The 16,212-nt window shown below is 50.8% G+C and overlaps 1 protein-coding gene across 1 annotated transcript in view; it reads right to left on the bottom strand.

Moving 5' to 3' along the window:
• PLCB4 (phospholipase C beta 4) overlaps nucleotides 1–10,727 on the bottom strand; it is a 221,014-nt gene extending 210,287 nt beyond the window's left edge. The window contains exon 1 of the mRNA XM_015427241.1: nucleotides 10,694–10,727. The gene's annotated coding sequence lies outside the window, so the exon portion shown is untranslated. The remainder of the gene's footprint in view (nucleotides 1–10,693) is intronic.
• Nucleotides 10,728–16,212: the final 5,485 nt, after the last annotated feature.

The following is a 16,212-nucleotide window of genomic DNA, read 5'->3' as shown; positions in this document are numbered from 1 at the left end:
TGTCCTTATGTTCCAATTCAAAGGTTTAAAGTTAAGGTCCTTCAGTTTCTTTGAGCGCTTTTTTGCTTTTTTCCTTCTCTTTCTCCACTTCCTGTCTTTCTTACTCAGCGTGTTTAACAAATCTACGTTTCTGTCCATTCTTATTTTTCCGCTTTCTCTGTCTCCCGTCCTGTTCGGGGCATCCATCTCCTGTGTATCTTTCTCTTTAAGACCGCATTGGGTGCCTTGATGCTTCGGCTCCTGCTTGGCTTGATACAGTTCATTCAGCTCCTGTGTCTCTTTAATTTGTACTATCACACTCTCTTCCTTATCAGACAAGCATTGTTGGTTCTTCAAAATATTGTCCCAAACTTGGTTTAGCGCTTTACTTAATTCATCTTGTAATATCTTTTTTAAGTTGTCCGATCTAAGTTCGTCAAGTATCTTGTCTTTTATTTCATTGCAAATGGTAGAAATCTCCATTTTATCCACGCTTCACTGCCCCTTCTCTCCAACTTTTTACCATTACACAGTTAAATCGCACATATTCAGGTCTCTTCTTATATTCTAATAACGTTTCCAATAATTAATGATATATCCAACAGGAGTTAACTCACCCCAGTCCTCTGTGGTCTCGCTTCCCGTAAACATTTCCCGGCCGATTTCTTTTACCGATGGGGAAGCCGCCGAAAAGAGGGTATTTAAACTCTTTCCCTTTCAGTCATGTCAAAAAGTATCCATATCCTTCAGGGTGGTCCGAGGAAAAAAAACACATAAGCTTATAACACCAAAAAACTAAAAGAAAGAATGAAGTTTAAAATCACGGGTGGCAGCTGCTAGGCGAGAACATGGCGCCCATGTTCCCGTTCTCCATGACGCTCTTGCTTCGGGGCAAACCGGTCACCCCCCATCCTTGCCAGGGAAACGGAGGGGCCGGTCAAGCCTCATGCTCTTGGTCTCCCTCCAGGAGAACCAAGCAGAGCCACCCCCAAACTCTGGGGGGGCTCCTAAACGCTCACGAGCTGGGCATCTTGGGAGCTCCCAAGAAACACGCCCGTAGCGCAACCCCTCCCCAGTGTGGACCCAGTGTGGCTTATAACATGGCTCTATCCGTGCCTCCATTTTATTCTCACAACAACCCTGTGAGGTAGGGTGAGGCTGAGACAGAGGGCCTGGGCCAAGGTCACCCAGCCAGCTTCCATGAACACAGGGACACATGAGGCTGCCTTATCCATCAGTTTCAATAGTGTCTACTCAGACTGGCAGCCGCTCTCCAGGGTCTCGGGCAGAGAAGGGTCAGGGATTGAACCTGGGACCTCCTGCATGCCAAGCAGGGGCTCTGCCACTGAGCCATAGCCCCTCTTTACAGCTCTCCAGGGTCTCAGGCTGAGGTCTTTCCCGTCACCTCCTGCCTGGTCCTTTCTAATGGGAGATGCTGGGGATTGAACCTGGGACCTTCTGCATGCCAAGCAGAGGCTCTGCCACTGAGCCACAACCCCTCTTTGCAGCTCTCTGGGGTCTCAGGCTGAGGTCTTTCACATCACCTCCTGCCTGGTCCTTTTTAACTGGAGATGCCGGGGATTGAACCTGGGACCTCCCACATGCCAAGCAGAGGCTCTGCCACTGAGCCACAACCCCTCTTTGCAGCTCTCTGGGGTCTCAGGCTGAGGTCTTTCACATCACCTCCTGCCTGGTCCTTTTTAACTGGAGATGCCGGGGATTGAACCTGGGACCTTCAGCATGCCAGACAGATGCTCTGCCACTGAGCCACGGACCCTCCATGGCAGAATGTCATCATAAGTCTGTTCAACTTGATAGCACTTTACAAAGACCCAGACCATGGGCAAACAGACGGGGTGGGGGGGGGAGGCATGTGGAAGGAACAGGGGCCTCTAGCTCTGTCTCTAACAGCATCATCCCCTTATTATCCTTGATCCTGCGACTAGCTGTTAAGTCCTGAAGCTGAGAATAAACTGTTGCTTACATCACTTGGGGTGTGTGGAAATCCTGGTTTTGAACAGGATATCTGTAAAACCTAGGAACGATATCATGCTTTGATAAGCACTCAGTTACCAAATTCCAAACAAAGCTTTTAGGGACTGTTACCAGCCTCATGATGACATCTCTCTCTCTCTCTCCCCTCTTCACTCACACCATTTCCACCCTTGAGCTATCTGCAACGGTTGGTGACTTCTGCTTCAGTGTATCTGAAGAAGCGTGCCTGCACACGAAAACCTGTGCCCAGAATAAAATGCTGTTGGTCTTAAAAGGTGCACAATGGGACTCAAACTTTGTTCTACATCAGGGGTGTCGAACTCATTTGTTATGAGGGCCGGATCTGACATAAGTGAGACCTTGTTGGGCCGGGCCGGGCCGGGTGTGTCATAAAACGTCGCGCCAGGTAGAGTGGAGATATAAACTTCATAAAGGACACAAACACAAAGGGTTTTTTTTTTACTATAAAACATGCTTAAAACATCAGCACTCTTGCAATATTTCGTCTATTTCTCAGTGTCTGATAACGGACACCTCTTGCTCTGAATTATTGCATCAGAATGTCTGTGCTGTTGCAGTCTTGAGTATGCTGTTCAGGTATGTATCTGTAAACCTGAAAACCTACGATGACGCACAGCAGCTGAACTGGAAGAAGAAGCAGAAGACAGCCAGTTCCACTGCGGGCCTGAGAGAAGCCCTCCGGGGGGGGGGGGCCTGATCCGGCCACCGGGCCGCATGTTTGACACCCCTGGTCTGCATTCTTCACCTTGTTTAGCCGAGTCTGGAGTTGGCGCCTTTTGTTGCTGGCAGCAGACAGCGGTATGTCCCTCCCCACCAACAGGGCAGCAGAAAGCAGGAGCCAATTGGAGAAAACTCAAGCAGCCCTTGAAAGCTAATAGAGAGAGAGCAAGATGTTCACGTCTCTAACAGAAAGAACAGCACATTTTCCACTAGGAAGATCAGGTGAGGAGGAACTGGCTGCACCCAAACTGAGTGAAGGAAACTGTAAAAGGGCAGAAATGGCCGCATGGCACTGGGTTCATTAAAACAAAAAGGAAGACAGGAGTCTGTTGATATTTATCAGGACGTTGCTATGAAGATTAACTGGATTTTGTTTCGTTCCCCCTTCACAATGAGCTCGTTCAAACAAGGGCTCAGTTCAAGTTGGGGCGGGGGAAGCAACACGACTACCCTTTTCTCCAACCCCTGTAGTTTCTTATTAGAATGAACGGAGACGCAGGAACATGCAGTGTGAAATAATACAGTCCAATCTAGCACCTCTGGGAGAATTTGCTCTCGCCGGCAGAAGCACGGGGCAAGCTCAGAACGAAAATATTCCCATGAGCACAGCCGAATGCCCAGATTCTCAGATTTGGACAACTCCAAGAGCCTGGAAAAAGCACAACGTGTCTTCTATTGATTGATTGATTGATTTGGGTTTTTTTTAAATTCCACCCTCCCCAAACAGGCTCAAGGCGGAAAATCGAGTCAAAGACTCGTTACAATAAAATCACATTAAAATCATAAAAACAATAAACCATAAAATTGGTAGGAGCCATATAAATCTGTTGAGGCCACAAGGTGGAATCAGACGGGCCCTTTCAGCAGGTTGGGAATTGAAGCAGGGAGGGGCCAACGGAGGTGGACGCCCGCCGTCTCAACCGCAGGCCTGGTGGAACAGCTCTGTTTTGCAGGCCTGGTGGAGCGGTAAGAGGTCCAGAAGGATGGAAGGTCTAGACGTGGATTCCGTGGCAGCCAGCGTGGGCTACGGGGGGGGGGGGCTTCCAGCTAGCATGAATATAACCAAACTTGTATTGTGTTCACAGGGGCCCAATGAACACATCCTCACCAAATCACTAATCCCATTCTTCCGTCATGAACACTGGGACCACAATCAGTCCACCAAGAGCGGAGGGGGAGAGGTGTGGCTGGGGCGTATTGTTTTGTGTGTGTGTGTGTGTGTGTTTTGCATTGTGTGCACGCGCACCCATGCCTGGAAGTCATGGCGACCTCTGGCGACTCCTACTACGGCACAGAGGACGTTCAGAGAAGTGGCTCTGATACAGCCGGCCTCTTCCTCCCGGCCCTGGTATCCTTTGGAGGTCTCCCATCCAAACACTTTCCAGGGTCGGCCCTGCTTGGCTTCCGAGATCTGACGAGATCGGGCTTGCCTGGGCTCTCCGGGCCAGGGCTCCTGGGGCGTATTGCCAGTGCACAACTGTACACATCGACACCCATGCCAATCTATACATAGTTAGAGGTGGACCCAAATCCTCCGATCCAGCGCACTTAGAGGACCACCGGTGCGGTGGTACCACCTGGGCACACCCGGTGAATGGAACAGCAGCCAAGAGCAGAACGGCTGTGCAACGTCCTCCCCTCTGATGGATGGGGGTGGGCACCTCCTCAACAGATGCAGGCCTGGTGGGCAGCAAAACTTTACAGCTAACGCTTGGAGTGACACTATTCCATTGATGCATATGCAACCAAAGAGGGATTGACACGTGGAATCCACTGCCACAGGAGGGGGCGGCGGCTACAAGCATGGATGGATTCAAGAGGGAACTGGATAAACATATGGAGCAGAGGTCCATCCGTGGCTATGAGCCACAAGGTACAGATAGGAACTCTCGGTCTGGGGCAAGGGATGCTCTGTATTCCTGGTGCTTGGGTGGGGGGGCAACAGTGGGAGGGCTTCTAGTGTCCCGGCCCTACTGACGGACCTCCTGATGGCACCTTGTAGTTTTGGCCACCGCGTGGCACAGAGCCCATGCAAGCCACTGGCCTGATCCAAGATTGGCTTCTCTTACGTTCTCTTATGTTAACCTGGCTTGCCTGGAACAGATATTTTATACTTTCAGTGTATGCTGTTATTTTTGGATTACTGAAGAAAGCCCTCGGGGCCGAAACACATTTTGTCTAGTGGTTACTGTATCTGTAACCAATATTTTGGTCTAGTGGTTTATTGTGTAACTTATATTTGTTGCTGTGTCTTTATGGATGTGGTGTGATGCCCACGAGCTCTTTGTCCTTATCTACATTCTACAAGTGTTGCTTTTAATTTGGAGCTAACTGTGCACTTCGCAACAGGCAGACATATTTTGTTCTGTGTTTCAGCTGCTCGGCCCACTAGGTTCCTGACTGTGGCGTGAAGGGATTCCAAGGCTCGCAAACTAAAACGGTCGTAAGGTTAGACATCCCGAAGTCGTACACATTCAGGCTCACAGTACAATCCTTTGACAGGTTAGAAACCCACAGGCTTGCAAATTAGACAGAACCGCAGAGCGACAGAAACAAAACTGTGATGAAATTCCAATTGATATTCTGCCATTGCACAGGGACCGGATTTGGTTATTTACTCCGTTGGACGACAGACGAGCTGTGCATTAAGGAAGGAAGATCCCAGGGCAGCCTGGCAACTTCCTAAACAGAGTGACACCCATCAGCTTCAAGCCATCAAAAATGTAAACGGTAGGATATTTTATTGGACGTTGTTAATCAGCCACACCTCAAAGATACATATTTGACATCACTCAGCTAAGACTTGGCACTGATGCATCTAGACAATTTAAGGAGAGCAGGTTACTGAAACGTGGCATTCAGCGTGCGGATCCCTTGCCATTGCTATAAACCTGAAATGTCTTTAAGATTCCACCTTGCAAGCCACAATGTGAATCGTCTGAGAAAAGTGCAGGCTTCCGCATCATTGGCTAACAACAACACATCCCTCGTAACTCACTACATAAAGGAACAGGAAGATGAATCCTGAGCCATTAAGCTGAACCGTGGATCATTGTGGTAGCTGTCATTAGCATAATTGGGAGCACATTTTAATGTAACCTTTGCGAAAGCTCTCATTCCCCAAAGGGGACGGATACGGAATTGCTTTCCCCCCCCCCTGTACCAATAACCCTCCTTTCCTATGGGAAAGTCCCAATTATATGCTGGAAGGGGGGGGGGGAGGAAGCATGTTATCAGAGATATGTATATATATATATATGGAAACTGAACACAGTTCCTGACCACGGTAACCTCTCACTCAAAAATCAGTAAGCGGCGCATTTGTTTTAACCACAAGGAAACAACACATTTTGATTTAACTGCATCTCTTTCAGGTCATTCGCCACCGAATATTCAGGCACATTTTTACCAGAATACTTATGATAAGAACATCAGAAGAGCCCTGCAGGGCCAGACCAGCATCCTGAACTCATCCCCCTAAAAAAAACATTTTTAATTATTATCACTGGACATAACTTTAACTTGTATGTGAACTTAAGACAGCCCATTCTTTTTCTTGATTCCATGGGGTTTTTTGGGGGGTGGGACGGCCCAGAGTCTTCCTTCCAGGTGAATATTCTCTGCAGAGGCCAGTGCCCACCCTACCGTTTTTGTCATGGTGCTATATCAAAGCAAGACACACTGAGAAAGCAAAGCCCATCTGTTCCGTTACAAAGCCCCCACCCTCAGGACAAAGCCGGCAGGAGAGTTTCCTCTAAGCTGAGTTAGCGTGAGCTAGCTAACAGTGTTTTAGCCTCTGGCTCACACACTTGTTGTCTTAGCTCAGGAAGGAGGGCTCCAGAGCAAACTAACTGATGCAGCAGCCAGATGGCTCGCTCACAACTTGAATGCAGGTAGTTCACAAAGTAGAATTTTTGCTCACGGGACTCCACAGCTTAGAGGGAGCGTTGCTTTTCACCCCCCTCCCCTTGGCATAACAGTAAGCTCAAAAAGTGCCCAACCTTGTTATCACAGGCAATGATGGGAATGCAAATCCCACAGGCCACAAAGAGGAGGAAGAGGGGCCCACCCCCCTTTGCAAAGCAGGTAAAGTCAAATTGTCCTGTTAAACGGGCAATCAAACTGATTTGCTTAGAGAACTACTTGCCAGGAATCAGGAGGCACAGCATTTGATTGGGGCTCAAGGGGTTAAGACGCTGAACTGCAGGCTGTGGAAGGTCCAGTAGTTCAGCAAGTCGAGACCCGGGTGTGCCGCATGACGGAGTGAGCTCCCGTCTCTAGTTCCAGCTCCTGCCAACCTAGCAGTTCGAAAGCAAGAAATTGCAAGTAGATAAATAGGTACCACTTCGGTGGGAAGGGAACAGCGTTCCATGCGCCTTGGTGTTTAGTCATGCCGGCCACATGACCACGGAAACGTCTTCGGACAGCGCTGGCTCTTCAGCTTTGAAGCGGAGATGAGCACCGTAACGCTAGAGTCTGACTCGACTGGCTTTCGAGCAAGGGAGACCTTTACCTTTTTTTACAAATGCATGAGGAGGCATCTCCTTCCCTCACACACACACACAGAGAGGCCGCTCTGGACAGCTTCTTCCGACAGGCAAAAGGACTGGCCTGCCCCCCCCCCCCCGGAAGTGGGTCGGCCAGGAACCTGCCTTGGGCTAGGAGGAGGACTCTCCCTCCTTCCCTCTGCGGCAGATGAGGGACAATTCCCCACCGCCAACGGGGAGAGGAGTGGGGGTCCAAGTGTCCCTTCCTCCTGACGCCTCACAGATACCGTTGCCAGCTAAACTAGAGCAAGCACAGATTTTTTAAAAGCTACCACTTCTGGAGAGAGTCTGCGCCTCCAAGCCGGAAAAGGCTGAGAAAGAGCCCATCAGACGTACAATATTAAAAGTCCTGAAAGCCAGAGTACGCCACTCATGGATCCAATGGACACGTCTCTTCCCTCAGGCGGCACGGCCAAGAGGGTGAGGCCCAGCAGAGAGGGGCTAAATCACGAGGGGGGGGGTCCCCCTGCTGCGCTGGCCGAGTTCCTTTTCACCCCAGGCCTACTGTGGGTCTCCGCCACAGTCCACGTGTGCCTGGCCCAAGGCCACCTGTCCAACTTCCAGGGCAGAGCAGGGAGTCAAACCAAGGCTGGGGGGGCTCCCGGATCTTGATACTCTGAACCCCCCCCCCCGCACGCCCCACGGTCTCCGGGGGTCCTCCTGGCAGTCAGGAGGAGACCCGCTCCTCGCCTTCTGTATTGCAGCCACCACATGTGCGGCTTCAACATCCCTCAAGAGCTGACTATTTATAGTGGTGCTATTTAGCAACAGGAGAAAACTTCAGGGGGAGGGGGGTTTGAAATGAAGACTAGACCACAGAGCTCTCTCTCGCTCTCTCTCTCAGCGAGCCGAGCCGACATGCCACGCACATGACAGGGAATTTCTTCTATCAGGCCCTTATGGATCTCACGGATTCATATTCTGCTTCACGGCAGGCCTCCAGGCTCCCGGGGAAACGCCATCCCCTCCGCAGCATCCTGCAGTGGAACGGAATGGGCCCAGCCAGCCAGTTCTTGAAACCAATCGTAAAACAGTCAGTGATTCAAGAGCAGCAAACAGGCTTCCGTCTACTGGCTCGCCTCCAGTCCGCCACAGCCTCCAAAGGCTGATTTAAGGCAGAGACAGCAACTCCTGGATGTTTTGTTGAGGGAAGGTACACACACATACACACACACACACACCCCGCAGCACTCCTGGGTCCCGGGCCGTCTCTCATGTGGCCGTTTTAGACAGACGTTGTTACAGAGTGCTGGAGATAATACAGACCCGACAGGAAACACCACACCACGCTGCAGCGGCTGACAAATAGCCCGTTCTCCTCCCAGAACAAACCTCTAGGTCTGTGCCAGCAAAAAAAACAACAACGGAGTGTAAAGAGATGTTGCGGCTGAGCATTAGGGTTAGAAGCTGGCTGGGTCATTTCATCACACCCCTGGAAAAGCAGGACAAAGTTTGACTCCAGGGGCGTATTTTTAAGACAAGCAAGGTTTTCTTCAAGGTATAAGCTTTTGTATGCATGCACACAATAGCTTACACCTGGAATTAAACTCTGTTGGTCTTAAACAATTCCCCCTCTAACCTGTGGAGTCTTGTGAGCAAAAATTCTACTTTGTGAGCTCCTGGCGTTAAAGTTGGGAGCGAGCGATTTGGCTCCTGCGTTAGATTAGTTTGCTCCGGAGCCATCCTTCCCGAGCTGAGACAAAAAAAATGTGTGAGCCGGAGTCTGGAAAACTGTGAGCGAACTCACACTAGCTCAGCTTAAAGGGAACACCGGTCTTAAAGGTGCCACCAACTCAAACTTCGCTCTGCTGTTTCAGAGCAACATGGGAACCTCCCAGGCTGAGTCTACCCCTGAAAAAGGTCACAGAATCCCCCCACACACTGAAAAATGAGTTGCTAGCCTCACCCCGATCTAGCCCCCCTCCCCCCTCTTGCTTTTCCCCCACAAGGGACTCGCATGCACCATGGCTGGCCAAGCCTGGCCCCTTTCTGAAAGGAAGGCGGCATTTTCAGCGGCTGAGAGAAAATGAGCAGACCGTTTTCCATGCCATCTCCTGATCCTGTGCTCTGTTACTACCCAGAGTCTGAAATGGCCAGCCCCCACACTCCCTAAAAGCCTGTTTGGTGTCGTGGTTAAGTGTGCAGACTCTAATCTGGGAGAACCGGGTTTGATTCCCCACTCCTCCACTTGCACCTGCTGGTGTCACCTTGGGTCAGTCACAAGTTCTCTCAGAGCTGTACTCTCATGGGCAGCCCTCAAAAGAGCTCTCTCAGCCCCACGTACCTCACAGGGTGTCAGTTGTGGGGAGGGGAAGGGAAAGGAGATTGGAAGAACCTCTGAGACTCCGAGTGAAGGGCGGGGTATACATCCAATCTCCTCCTCTTCTTCTTCTTCTAAGCCTACTTTTGAGATTGTAGGCTCTGAGCCCTTTCGAAACACAGACGACAAACGGATGATGCTGGTTTGCATATTCAACATAAAAGTTGTCCGAATACAGTGGCAAAGCACCAGTAACAAAGCAATTTACTCTGGTCTGTACAAAGTCCAGGACATGTTTTCATGACCAAGACACGGGAGACCCTGCTTACAGGTGTGCTAAAAAAAAATATCGCTGCACTGAACTGTCGCCAATAAAAAGTCAGGAAAATGGGGGAGGTGGGGGGAAACAATAGTTTCAAGACACTCCCTTTAACTCTTCTGTATATTATCAAACTATTTGCAGCTGCTTCTTCCCCCTGTGTACAACTTCGGCATGTTCCATGCGGCATTCACAAAGAGGAGGATGGCGTTATCAAAGCGTGCAGCCCACCAGATCTGGCTACGCAATGGCATCTCCAAGCCAAAGAGCGAGGGCAACATTTCCCTCCTTTGCTCCAAAGGAACAGGCACTTTTGCCATGGTTTGCGGGTATCCGTCCCTACAGAATAATGAGGGGAGGTGGATTCTGCACCCGCTACTGATGAGGTAACACTCTACTCAGGTTTTGCAAAAAATAACCCTTCTTAAAAAAATGAAAAACCCCTAAAGCATCTTCCGTTCCCCATAAAAACAGTCAGTGCCTGAGAGGTGAAACTCCTTGGCGTGGCACTGATCCGATTTTTGGAACTGTAGAAATACACGCACAAGTCAGCTCCAATCCGAAGAACGACCTCCTGGACATCAGAGTGGAGAAAAACACAGACTTGGGTTTACAAGCCTACTTCTCCATACCTAGAAATTGCAACACGATGAAAACTGGCACCTTCGTGGATGAAGCAGCAGGAGAAGACCGTTTGCATTTGATGCGTACCTCACTGCCTTCGTTACACTGAAAAGAAAGTGGGGTTTTTTTCTTTCCACTCCCAGGAGCACGGAATGCCAAAAGCGTTCTCTCTAGCCCACCTCCACTATGGATTAAATTAACAGACTCAAATAAAGAGAGGATACCTACCTTTGAAATCAAGATCGCACCCCAGGAATTCTCATGGTCAAGAACGGCACCTACCCAAAAAAAAAAGAAAAGAAAGGAGGATAAAAATCAGTGAGAAAGGCGGCACACCTTCAAGTCCTCGGCAACAACCCTGCCGTTCGTTCACTCAGTGCAGGGTGAGCGACGGTGTCTCCAGCACACAGAAGTCCCCCGGACTCCTCTCCATTAATGATACCACCAACAGCAAATGTATAAAAGAAAAAAATTACATGTAAGCACTTTTAAGCCCCGCTGATTTCAACAGAAGTCTGACATGCACTTAAATCTCTTCCCGAGACAGCAGGGACGCTTCAGCAGAGTCATCCCCCAAGACTTTAATGACCACTTCAGAATGCAATTTTTGCCCGAACTTGGAATAAACGCTGCAGTGACACTCGCTGCGAGCCGGAGGCCGGGTTCTTGAGACTTTCCCGTCTGCCTTTCCCCTTCTTCGTCCTTCCACCTTAGCTCCAAACGGCTCTGTCTTGTCTCTCTGCTGCCACTAGATCCGGTGTGGGGGCCACAGTTAGAGTGCCGGGCCGGATCTGGGAGACACCCAGGCTCCAATTCCCCCTCGTGCCACAGAAGCGTGCGGGCAGTGTTCCCTCTAAGCTGAGCTGGTGTGAGCTAGCTCTCAGTTTTTTAGCCTCCAGCTCACACATTTTTGCCTTCGCTCAGGAAGGACAACTCCAGAGCAAACTAATTGATGTAGCAGCCAAATCGCTCGCTCACAGCTTTAACGCCGGTAGCTCACAAGGTAGAATTTTTGCTCACAAGACTCCACAGCTTAGAGGGAGCACTGGTGCTGGGTGACCCCGGGCCAGTCCCACCTCCTCAGCTCAACGTACCTCACAAGGTTGTTGTGAGGGTACAAGAGAGGAGAACACCGCAATCCACTGCGGAGACAGGTAGGTGTAAATGAAGTAACTAAAGTAGACGAAAAACATGAGTTCAATCTCTCTTCCGGTTTTATCTCACCGTAGCATAATGTATTTACTGGCTTGGAGCGTACATTTAGTTTCCCCTCAAACGGCCTTCATCCACATTCCTTGGGTGCCAGACCAAGGAGGACCAACTCCGCTATAGACGAAGAGCACCTGTCCTTCCCTCCCCCCGGGGGGTTCGTGCCCGGCAGTCCCAACTCACGCTGGCCTCCTCCTTTGGGGCAGGACCCTAATTCCAAGACGAGTGGTTTGGGATGACCACGGAAGCCTGCCACTTCCGGGACCTAACTGGGGCTCCTCTTGCAGAGTGCCCATGACAAAGCCTTACGAAACAGGCGGCGGCTACTAGGCCCACGGTGTGTGTGTGTGTGTGTGTTAAATATTAGGGTGGTATCAGAGTCCCGCAGCAATCAGTTCTCAACAACACTCCTTCAAAAAGTTTCCGTTTATTGAGTGCAGTAAAGGCAGGTCTCCTGAGCATACATTCACTGTCAAGACTAAAAGCAAGCACGGGTACGCTAGTGAGATACAGAAATCAAAAAGGGTCAGGGGGCGGTTCGGGGCCAATCAGGAGTCACGCAAAAGCCCGCCTAACCTAACGGGAAGGCATTCCCAGGGAAAAGGAGTCACAAGGTACCAAGGTCACCAGCTCGGACTAAGGGGCGATAAGGATGCAGGGAGAAGTGAAACCAAACATTGCAGAGAAACAGACAGAGATTATCTTATCCAGTATTCAGCATCCCCCCCCCGAGTCTATGGCAGCTGCAAAGGTGACAGGTGGCTGGGGAGGAGGGACATGGCGGCACCTCCGTTCCTTCCAGCCGGCTCTTTGGCCTTCCACCAGGTGAAGGGGGGGGATGAGATGGCGGGGGGGTGGAGCTGTTCTCGCCTGGGGCGAGCACACATATCCCCTCTTGCTCACTATTCTTTATTTAATCCATTTGTACCCCAGGAGGGACCCAAAGCGGCTGGCATCATTCTTCCTCTCCTCCATTCTGTCCTCACAACAACCCCGTTAGGCTGAGAGGGCGTGACTGGCCCAAGGTCACCCAGCCGGCTTCCACGGCACAAGCCGGGATTTGAGCCCGGGACTCCCGGACTGTAGTCCAGCACTCTTATCCACTAGGTTTCCCTTGCTCGAAAGCCAGTCAAATCCGACTCTAGGGATGCGGTGCTCGTCTCCGTTTCCAAGTCAAAGAGGCAGCACTGTCCGAAGACATTTCCGTGGTCATGTGGCCAGCATGACTAGACGCCGAGGCGCATGGAACGCTGTCACCTTCCCACCAAAGTGGTCCCTATTTATCTACTTGCAATTTCTTGCTTTCAAGCTGCTAGGTTGGCAGGAGCCGGGGCCAGAGACGGGAGCTCACTCTGTCATGCGGCACACCCGGGTCTTGAACTGCCGAACTATCGCCCTTCCGGTCTGCAGCTCAGCATCTTAACCCCTTGAGCCACTGCAGCCCCATTCTTATCCAGCACACGATTCAGATCCAAAAGCGATCACAGAAGCTGGATAGTTCAGCAACTGAGAAGAGCCGCACCCCACCCCACACCTCAGGGTCTGCATTTTCAATCTGAGCTTTAAAAAAACCCTTTTCCCAACTGATCCAACACGCGTCGGGCCTTAAGAAGATCTTCAGAGGGAAATAAATAATAAAGCCACACTAAGGCTCCAAGCCAGTGAAGGCCCTAAATCAGGAACCAGAGTGCACGCCTCGGATTCAGGCCAAACCTGGCTCTCTGGCCATGTTCTGTGGTTTCCGGTTCTGTATGATGTCCAACAGAAGCATCCAGTCTCTCACTGGGATTTCACTCTCTTTTACCTGACTGCTCTGCACGTCTCAGGCAAATGAATAAATAAAGCTCCCTCTCCCTCGCCTGCCTTTGCGGGTTTCCTTCTTCTCCCAATGGGCAACGCAGGTTCTGTTTCTCCGCCCTCGCATCCTCTGCTGCTCCAGTTTTAGAATCCCCCCACAAAACACGCAACCACCACAAACAGAGTCAGAAGACGTTGTTCCCGGTATCACGACAACATCCGCACGCAACGCCCACGGAGGAAGAAAGCCACCCACCCCACCCACCCCACCCACCTCCCGAACAAAGGATTCTGCTCCACACACACAATTCAGAAGATCAATTCTTTGAAAAACATCTCTGGGTAGTTAATGTAAATAAAGCGAGCAATAATTAAAGCTCATGTCTTTAGGGATAAGAGATAAGGGAACACGCCATCTTCCATTTCCTCTTTGCATTCTAACCAACAGTTAATTACTTTGCTTCAGGAGTTTGTGGCTTCAGGGCCGGTGGCATAAATTTTTCTAGTACACAACTGTGAAAGGAGGCCGAAATGTTATTTATGTCCACAGAGGTTTTCCATGTGGGTCTTTTTTCCTTTTAACTAAACCGCATGCTCTATCTTCCTCAAGCACATTTTCATATGCACTTACTCATTTGGCCCAGTTTGTGGAAATGGCCCTATAATATCCCCTCGGAGTTAAAATGGCCTTCCATCTTGCAGCCAGCAGTAGATACGGTCAAGTGTCATCTGCCGGTAAAAATGACTGGATTTTTAATTTCCACTGTATTCCCTTTAAAACCACTTCGGTCCAAATACTCTCTCAACATAAACAAGCATTAAAACCAACGTTCCCATCATACAGCTGGACGTGGGGGGGGGAACACCTCCTCCTCCTTTCTCTTCTCCTGTTCGCCACAAAATCGTGGAGGATCCGATGTGATTTTGGGGAGCAACCCCCCCCTGCAGATGGGAGAAAATGGGGTAATACCCACCCAGAACTTTCAACCCAGGTCATAATCTCTCAAAATTGAAGCCGTGACCCTGCATCAAACACCGTCACGCTCACACCTCCTTCTCTGGGTAAAAAACCAAACTGACACAAAAATACAATTCTCAAAGCCCATTACATTATTTATTAGTCCATGAGCTCTTGAATATTTTCATTCTGTCCACCCAAACAGCCTGGATACTGAGAGAACAGCAGAGTTTCTCTGTTAGATGGACGGGCAACCAACCAGTCCTTAGAGCAAAGTTGGAGTCCGGCGGCACCTTTAAGACCAAGAAGCTGATGATGCACAGAATCGAATGAAGTTGTCCTCAAAGGTGTCCCTGGACTTTGTCCAGTTGCTTCAACCCACCACGGCAACCCACCCAAATCTATCAGCCTCGACGCCGGGAAAGACCTGGGCACCGAACAAGCCCAGGCAGACTCATTCGGGAGAACGAACCATTCCAGCTGGTCTAGGGAACGAAAAACGAACGAAGACCCCCCTTGTCCCCAGTGATGGCCTAATGAATCAACAACAAACCACCATGCCTGGCCACAATCTGTGGCCCCAGCTCTCCTTTGGTTCCTTGGCCCCACCCTTTTCCTTTCTTTATCAGGCTGGCATTACGAGAGGTTTCCGAGGGTGTTCCTCCTTCATGCTAATACTGTCCCGTCCAGGGGCAGATGAACCATGAAGCGGACTCAGCCCGTGCTTAGGGCACCAGGGCCAAAGGGGGCACCACAAAGTTGGGGAAAGGGTGAAGAGCTTAGTCTGTGCGGTATATGGTGTTATCCTGTGAATACATTTTCGTCTTGCTGCAGCCTGCATTGTATATCTGGTCAGACAGGTCAGCCACTAAAAAGGACTGGGGGTCAGTGTGGAAAGGACGGGGGGCACCAAGATGGGTCAGTGCTGAGGGCACCACCCATGAGCCTTCATCCGCCCCTGGTCCCACCCACCCCCCATCCCAAACAAAAATATTTTCACTGCTTCAGCAGCCAGTTAATACATATTTTTGCTGGGGTAATACAGGAACTGGAAGACGGATCTAAATCCATCACTGGGTCTTTGACGTCGATAGCACTCGGGGGGGGGGGGGTTTCTCCAGGCAAGGGGCGTTCAGAGGTGGACTTCCCTGGTGGCCCCCCATCTCAGTGCTGACCTCGGCCGACCCGGCTTCGCTTCCCAGATTGTACAAGACCGAGCTAGCCTTGCCAACTGCCTTGTCAAGTGTCTTCACCGTCCAGGGTGGCCACAGTCCTGAAGACACCCCATGGGGGGGAGGGGGCCCCGCGGGCTGCACGGATCACACAGGCCCTGGGGCTGAACCACAGTAAAGACCTAACCTCCTTGCCACCTGCATTTCAGCACTCAGAGCGCATCAACTGGCTTAGGAAGCCCATGCACAGAGCTGCAGAAACCACCGACAGCTCTTCAGGGCACCCCACAAGGCCAGACATGGCTCAGAGACACAGAAGTCAGCAACAGGGAATACGGCGAAAACTATCCACCCACGCGGCAAGAACACACCCAAGAGCCCCACCGGATGAGACCCGCGGGGGGCCCCTCCTCCTCCTCCCGCCTCCTCTTCCACATCAGACATGGCTCAGAGACACAGAAGTCAGCAACAGGGAATACGGCGAAAACTATCCACCCACGCGGCAAGAACACACCCAAGAGCCCCACCGGATGAGACCCGCGGGGGGCCCCTCCTCCTCCTCCCGCCTCCTCTTCCACACACACACACACACACACACACACACACACACA

This window comes from Gekko japonicus, unplaced genomic scaffold (genome assembly GCF_001447785.1).
Source record: "Gekko japonicus isolate JY-2015 unplaced genomic scaffold, Gekko_japonicus_V1.1 scaffold1258, whole genome shotgun sequence".
Classification (NCBI taxonomy): Eukaryota; Metazoa; Chordata; class Lepidosauria; order Squamata; family Gekkonidae; genus Gekko; species Gekko japonicus.
The sequence above is the reverse complement of the archived record's forward strand: the minus strand, read 5'-3'. Positions and strand labels throughout refer to the sequence as shown.